Source organism: Pteropus alecto, unplaced genomic scaffold (assembly GCF_000325575.1).
Source record: "Pteropus alecto unplaced genomic scaffold, ASM32557v1 scaffold17, whole genome shotgun sequence".
NCBI lineage: Eukaryota > Metazoa > Chordata > Mammalia > Chiroptera > Pteropodidae > Pteropus > Pteropus alecto.
This window is the reverse complement of record NW_006440645.1, coordinates 5854199-5862197: the sequence shown is the minus strand read 5'-3', so window position 1 is coordinate 5862197 and position 7999 is coordinate 5854199. Positions and strand designations below refer to the sequence as shown.

General features: G+C 36.4%; 1 protein-coding gene and 1 pseudogene across 1 annotated transcript in view; both read right to left on the bottom strand.

The window, feature by feature from the left end:
• Window positions 1-7999, bottom strand: part of FAT4 (FAT atypical cadherin 4) — a 151002-nt gene that overhangs the window by 124777 nt on the left and 18226 nt on the right. The gene's annotated exons all lie outside the window — the stretch shown is intronic.
• On the bottom strand, window positions 2911-3029 carry LOC112484629 (annotated as a pseudogene).

Sequence of the window (7999 nt, the reverse complement as noted above, 5' to 3'; positions counted from 1 at the left end):
AAGGTCTGGTTGAAAGCAAATTAAATAGAAAACCTTCATTGCCTTCTCCAAAAGATTAATCTCATACAGAGAATGACAGCTCAGCTGAACTGCGACACTGAATACAGTGCTCTCTGCCCAGGCAACGGGGAAAATCTGCCTGGTTAACACTTAAAGCACCAGGTGAATAGACTTTACTTAAAATACAGATGTTGGCAATACTGTAAGAACAAATCTGTAACTCCATTTATACATAATAACGTAAGTTATATAAACGACAACGCTTCGAAAACTCTTAAGCGCACTCAGTTTGATTAAAAGGAAATTCCAACATGCAAATGAGAATTAAAGTTCATTAATAATGCATGCAGAACACCCTTCAGAAGGAAAAATCACTAAGTGCTCCTAAAAGTCCAGAAAACTATTTTTCCACTGGAAGTCTAACTGATATTTACTTTTACTTCTAAAAACATCTGTATATGTTACCATACTGTTTTTTTTTTTTTTAAGCTTTCTTCTTTTATCTTTTTTTAGTTACAGGCTTGAGAAGTAAGAATTTATTTTTAAGTACTGCTTTCTTCTACCAATAGGAAATTGAAGGAAAAAAAAAAAACATTACGTATTATTTTTCTTTTTTTCTGACATCTAAGGTAATCTTTAAGATTAGCTATATTTCAATGGCTATAACACCATTAACAGAATACCAGAAAAAATTAAAGGACAATAATTTACTAAAAGAAAAACAGTATGTATTATCATCACCACTTTTCCTTTTCCCCCGCAATGGTTCGTAAGAGGGCCTCACCATTCCTCTCTGGCCTTGAGCTGAAGATAACCCGGGAGACAGTAGAGTCATCTCAAGTCCCCACAGCAAAAATACGCCGCCCACTATTTTTCTTCTACCGAGATTTTTTTTTCACTGTTCTCCTGTTCAACGTAAAAGATACGTTCGGCGAATAACTATGCAGAGACCTGCTTCACTTAGCTTCCCTTAGTTTCCTCTGGGACACCTGGACATTCCCCCACCCCCCGCCCCCATCCATCAATTTCACAAACACTTGATCACCTGTAAAAGAAAGCGTCAACTACTACAGGACTTTAAATAGAGGGGGATCTTTTTTCTATCAGCAATTCGGACTATGACCAAATTTAAAAAGTACCTTCTAAAAGAGGGACATAATGTGGAAACGACGGGTACGACGGCACCAGAAAAGCTAAGCCCGTCGCTTACGCAATTCGCTTCAGTGAATTCATTGTCAGCGTGTATGAACTGCTATCGTGTGCCAGGCGCCAGGGTACACACTGAAGGCACAGGGGTGGGAGAAATGGGCCAGGCACAGAGGAGTCGTCATCAGGTGGGACGACAGCTGGAATTCAATGTGGGATGTTCGTCTGTGCTGCGGACAAAATGCTGAAGAACTTGGGAGGAGGGGAGAACGGGCTCTACCTGGAAGGCAGCTGAGGATTGTTTCCCTAGGGTTAATCCCGACCTAGAAAGTGAATGAGAAGGACTCTTCCTTGTAAGAAAGTAAAGCGACGCCCATCAGCTTGAGCATAAGGAAGCCACAGTCGCCACCAGGGGTTCCCAAACCGGGGGCTGGTGTTGGGGTAAGCTCTAGAAGTTTCTGGAAATGGCTCTAACGGAGTACCTGCACCTTGGTAAGCTCACGAGTGAAAATAAATTAAAATAGTACCAAGTCTCCCACTCTCTTTATGCTCAACATGCTGTTTGATCTAGTACAACAAATGAAACCATTGACCTAATAAATTTGTTCCTAATTTTTCAAGATAATAGGGAAATTCATTCACCACGGAGAGGGGGAATCGAGAGTACAATACATTAAAATAATAAATGTATAAAGCAGGTAATCTTATTCAAAACACACATGCAAAGTTTCTTGGATTTGTTCTGGCAAAATCTGCAGCACTGTTCAAGGTTCATCAGGCACTTTCTCATTGTAGTGACTGATAGAGAGGTTCCTACAGCTCTAAAATGTAAATGGATTTACACATCAAGAAAATCTCTCTAGACGCACGTCTGCTCACTCCCGCCAACTCAACTCACGTCACAAACTAAACCTGTATGCATGCGTCTGCGGTAACACGGCAGGGCCCTGTGGCCGCCTCAGTGACTGTGCTCTGTCTTCGCTGACACAGTCCTGGGTGGACTCTGCCTTTGGAAAAGGCCCGGAGTTTCCTCCCTGCTCATTGATGGTTAGCGACGCATGTGAGTCCAAGATCAGACTTCTCTTCAGGCAGCCCTTTCACATCGACCTACCTAACTATATAATTTACCTTATATAATTTCACACAATTTTTGCTGCATTTGTCCACCCCCCGCCCCCCGTAGTGTGGCTTCTCAAATTCTTTGGCAGATCAGAGCCAACGTTTATTTTTAATTTATCTTTTTGAGCAGTGCAGTTCTTCACATATGTAGACAGTCAATACTCAAACTCAGATTTTTAAAATATGTTCAAAAGTCTGAGATAAATGAAATCGAGAACTGCTACTAATACTATAGTAATAAAATGAAAGTTCCATCATTTTTTTTTTAACCAAATGGAATGATAAGTCAGTTGAAAATTCCTGACTGATCAGACGTCCAGGCGGAATGGGCACTGGATGGCAGCACACGCCGGTGGCGAAGCCTGGCCCCAGCACTGCGGAGGAGCCTTCAAATGTAAAAACGCCAAAACCTGAGTTTTTAGCATAAAAAGAACTAAGAGAAATCTTTTGTACATTAAATAAAAAGTGGTGCGTGCTACACAAAGGTACCCCCCTAAATATATATAACATACTTCATGCTCAATACTAAAAATAAAATTGTTTTTTTAATTTAGTTATGTTTACATTAAAACCCAAAACACACTATAAAATTAAATAAAATATATCACGTAACTATTTATTTAATTTGTTATTATTATTATTTTATGCCGACAGCACCTGGTCTTCCTAGGTGGTCTCTCATCCAAGTACTAACCAGGCCTGACCCTGCTTAGCTTCCGAGATCAGACGAGATCGAGCACGTTCAGGGTGGCATGGCACGTAACTATTTAATAAATTACCTAAATATTTTGATTGAAAGCCTACTCTTACAAGGCTTTTACTGTAGATAAGAACCAATTAAATATAAAAGTATATTTTAACTGTTTATTTTTTCAAAATAATTATATCTGTTAATATTTCTACCAAATCAATGTTTCTCATGCAAACATATAATCAGAAAAGAACTTCAGCAATTCTCATATCACTTTGTCTTAGAATGATAAATCAAGTAACTACGAAATGTCACTACAATTATATTTATTGGTGAACTTAATGGATGCTCTTCCCAAGATAAACCGCCTGTTAATTATTGTAGACGCCAGCCATACAATAGGCTTTATGCACATATGACATGGCATTTTTAATATGTGGCTTTATTTTCTAGTCACGATAGATAAATGCCAGTCAGGGAAAGGGAGCTCTCTAATCAGCCAATGAAGAACTAATTGATTAAATTCATTCACTTTTAAGTGAGTGTTCAGGGTTTTGCTTGTGGTCCTAAAATTTTTTTTTTCCTGTTTTTGTTGGCTAAACCCTTTTGCCCAACCCTGTCTATATAAAAACCATCTAATTTATTCAACTATGCAGATATGCATGTGTCCTGGACAAGAAATAACAAAAATCCATCTCTCTGGTGACTACTCCACATGAACATTTTATCTTAAAACAAGCAACTGAAGGAGTGACTCTGGTTTTTATTTTGACTATAAATAATAAATTTATAATTTATATAATCTTGATAAACATTTTAAAATATTTAAAACTTAAAATATCGAGAGCTATTACAATAAAAATAGAAATGTCCTATTTCATAACGTAAAAGCTATCCTTTACTCATTCAAACTATAAGGTGTAGAATTATTTGTGTTGAATAAAAAAATCACTCTCAAAAGTGTCTTAACGTAAAGCACTTCGCATTGGTAAGACCAGATCTGCTTGATGCTTTAAGTTTATCAACATCAGTCCATACTGAAATTGTAGAAGTTTATAGCTCAAAAGTTAGAATTATTTTACAGTACCTTTAATGTGATTCATAAAATAACTCATGTGGAATATTAAGAAAACCATATATTTACTCATTTAGTCATTCAACAACATTCAATAATGTCAAGATCATCTTTTACTTGAGGAAAATTTATATTTTGTATCATTTGATGAATTTTTGAAACATACTTGGCAATATTTCCTGTCACCTTTGTTCACAGAACCTCAAAGATTTCATCTTGCTTAACTGCATGTATTCATTTTATAAAATGAAGGAATTAAAGGACAGTTAGGAAATCATCAATCTTTCGTATATGAGGGAAAGCCACACATAGTCTCAATAAATCAATGTCTTTGGAAGACACAAAAGATTTCTGGTTTAATTCAAAATCCTTTATTTAAAATGCCAAATGTCTTTATGTTATGCAGGAGTACTCCAGATGGCTAGGCACGTTTCAATTAAGCTAAATTACAATTTTTGAAGTGTTCTCTTACTCTGCTACATATAGAATGTTACATCTATAGCTACTGATGCTATCTTGAGTGCTGCAGGTAAAAATATTCTTTGTGAATGTAAATGCTTTTTAAGTAAGGGTGAATATATATGAATTAAAGATTCTGCATATTATATTATGCCAGAATTTAAAATGATGTTGAGCATATGAGGGATCCTACATTTTTTACATTATTAATCAATTTCCTTATAAGTGGTTATTATAATATCTTCCATGATTTCACTTCTTAGAAGACTTGGGAAATAAGAAATATTTTGGGACTCTATACTAATATTAATTTGGGTTATAGAACTATAATAAGAAAACTCAAGTCAGTAAAGTCCATAATATTTCATATACTATTAAATGCAAACCTCTAATATTAGCACAAATTCCTATATACCTACTGACTCAGGTCACCTCATGTACTTAAAAAATTACATTCTATTCTAAGCAAAAGAAGCTTTTTTAGTTCCTTTTCAGTAGGAATGACTCGTGGAGCTGTTCTTTGTACTGAGAACGCTACATAGTTCTTTCATATTGTTCTTCTGTCCTGTGTATCTCTCAGAAATACTGCTTTTCGTAAGAAGATTTAATCGCTTAAAGTTTAACTTATCCCAACATAAATCTATTTTTTTCCTAAATTTACAATAACTGTAAAAGTAAATAAAGTTACCCTGTGAAAGGGGATTCTGAGAGCTATACGGCTACGTATAATACACTTACACACGTTTAATCAGTAGACAGGGCAGTGAGCATTTTTGTTTATTTCAATTTCCGTTTTATTATTCCACTAGTTACTAGATTACTCGCCATGGTTTGCCGGCCATTGCCAAGGCCTCACAGTATCCTGAGCAGCTATCAAATGTAAAAAGGTATCTGTCTGGGCTCCATGTATTGATTCTACTACTATTTCCAGCGCTGCTACTTCTTCACAAAAGAGATCTCAAATTTGCAAAAATGTAATTAATCTCTTATATAAAACCCAGCCTATTAAAGAAGAATGGTTCCTTGCAGTGAGGTCTGTGGGCCATTTGCATCAGAATCACTGGAGGGGCTTGTTCTGGGGACCACCCTTGAATCCTCTGAAAAATAATCTACATTTTAAATAAGCATCCACACAAGGGATTCTCCTGTGCATTAAGTTTTGAGAACTAATCAAACTAAAATATATCACCATATGAAAACTGAATATTTTTAAAAGTTTAAATTTTGCTTAAATTGAATAGCTACCAAACCGAAACAATGAAAGTCCTTGAAAAAAAATACGTTGAGGAAAATGATGGTATCATATATACCCATATTTTTTTATAGGTCAGTGATAGATTAAAAAAAAATTTTTCCAGATCCATTTGACTAAAATCCTGTTTTTACAGTCAAATATTTTTTTTAAATTTATGACTCATCCCAAAAGGACTTAAAGTGATATCTTTAAAACTGCCTGTGCTATACGGACATATAAAATAATACAAATAATATAACACATAGAGTGGAAATATTGCTTTTTTAAAGGTTCCCAGTTTATACCTTTATCAGAATCGTTAGTCCCAATGTGTTATTGGCCAGGACGAGTTTTGGACTGAATTCCTGGGCTCCAGTCCTGGGCCTGTGCTTTGCTAACTGGTTGGTCCAAGGGGAGCAAATCTGTCCCCGCTAGGCCTGAGTTTCCTCATCTGCAAAATGGTAATAACAACTTCTATTTCACAGCATTATTTTGAGATTTGAATGAAAAAGCACGAATAGTCACCTGTTCTTAATAAGCAGATTATGTTGTTTTAGGGGTAACTGCTATTGTTGTTTAAAAGTTATTATTTAGTAACCACACTATTATTGTTTAATAAGTACTACCATAGATAAAAATAATGTTGAAGACAGATGAATAAATAATATTTCCTGACCGAGATACACCAGTCTGTCGTCAAATACAAACAAGCATGGAGGTGTCTCAGGGCAGAGGCGGCTCTCAAGGGCAGCGGCAGTGATGCCCAGAAGGACCTGGGTTCACACAGGAAAGGCGGGGACGCACAGTGGGACCAAGACGCAGCCTCAGAGCGCGTTCACTGGTGGACCTCAGGGACGAGCCCGAGGTGGACACACTTGAAATCAAACTCCACTTAGGTACATAGTGATATCTCATGCCAAACATTCTAAAAATAGGAAGATAATAAAAGCAGGTATTGCTTTACAGATGTTTTTCAGAATTTTAGACCAAGAAAATGACTTCACTTCAAATAAACTAAAATATTCAGATAACCCCTTAGGGAGTACAAAATGAAATGCTTGAATAGGATAAACAATCACGATTGGGTGAAACCAGTTACTATCATCAATAGGTAGTTTTTCTCATCATGGCGATTGCCTACGTGTTCTGATAACGGTCATGTGATGTTTGTCTTCCTATCAGACTGTCTCCCGAGGGCACGGATCCGGATTGAATCCACAACACTAAGCACTGGGTCCAAGTGAGTTAAGGACAGGACAGCAACACAAAGGCAAATAAATTGTTCACAATAAAAAATAAGGACAAGGTCCTAGTACTCATCCCTTCTAATTGAGAAGTCTTTGGTTACTGCCTAAGTGACAATGTGCAGAAACGGGAGTTAAGCAAGGGGAACGTACACGTCCGGGCAAACGGCTGGGAAGAAGATGAACATCTCCTCTGTTTCTATGTCCACCTTCCATCTCAGAGAAAACTGGGAACCCTAAGTAGGTTGAATTCTCTACTGGGAAACACAGTAAGGAAGGTCTTAAACTTGTCCTCATTTAAAGGCAGGTGTGAAAAGACCAGGTGTCATTTATGCTGCCCTGAGTGTTGCATCTTTGCATCTTGCCTGATCAAAGACAAGAGCATCTGTGCAAATGAAAAAGGTGGGAGAACAGTGAACTAACACTTATTTTGTGTTAATTCGCAAGGCTTACAATGATGAGGCATTAGCTGTCATATTTAAAGGTCTGTCTGTACTACATGTTCCAAATATGGTATTAAGTTGAAATGAAGGTCTTTGAGAGCCTAAATATGTTTTAAGTCTAATTTATGGCATATTTATTAACAAATTTCTCACCCTATCTCTCAATACAGTTTTTATTTTTATTTTTTTTTCCCTAAGAAAGCTGCCTATAACTTCGATATTTAATACTCTAATCAGGACGGTCTATAAATAGCATAATACATACTTGGCTTTGCATTATAATTAAATTTAAAATAGAATCCTGTAATTTACTTAAATTATATACAAAATTAATATGTTGAAAACTAAGTCCATTTCCCAGGCTTAACTAATAACCTTTCCTTCCTTAGGTCTTTCAGCCCACCCGTCTCTGTCATTTAAAAATGATTTTTCTACTCAGAATAGTATAATGAGGAAAACTCCCACAGAGGTGTTTTTTTTAATGTGCTTCCTCAGGACTTTCCCTGAAACCAGGAAATGTAATTTGTAAGTTTGGTTTTGTTTCCCATCTACATGGTATCATTAGAAACGTCATCAGAATTCCTGCAT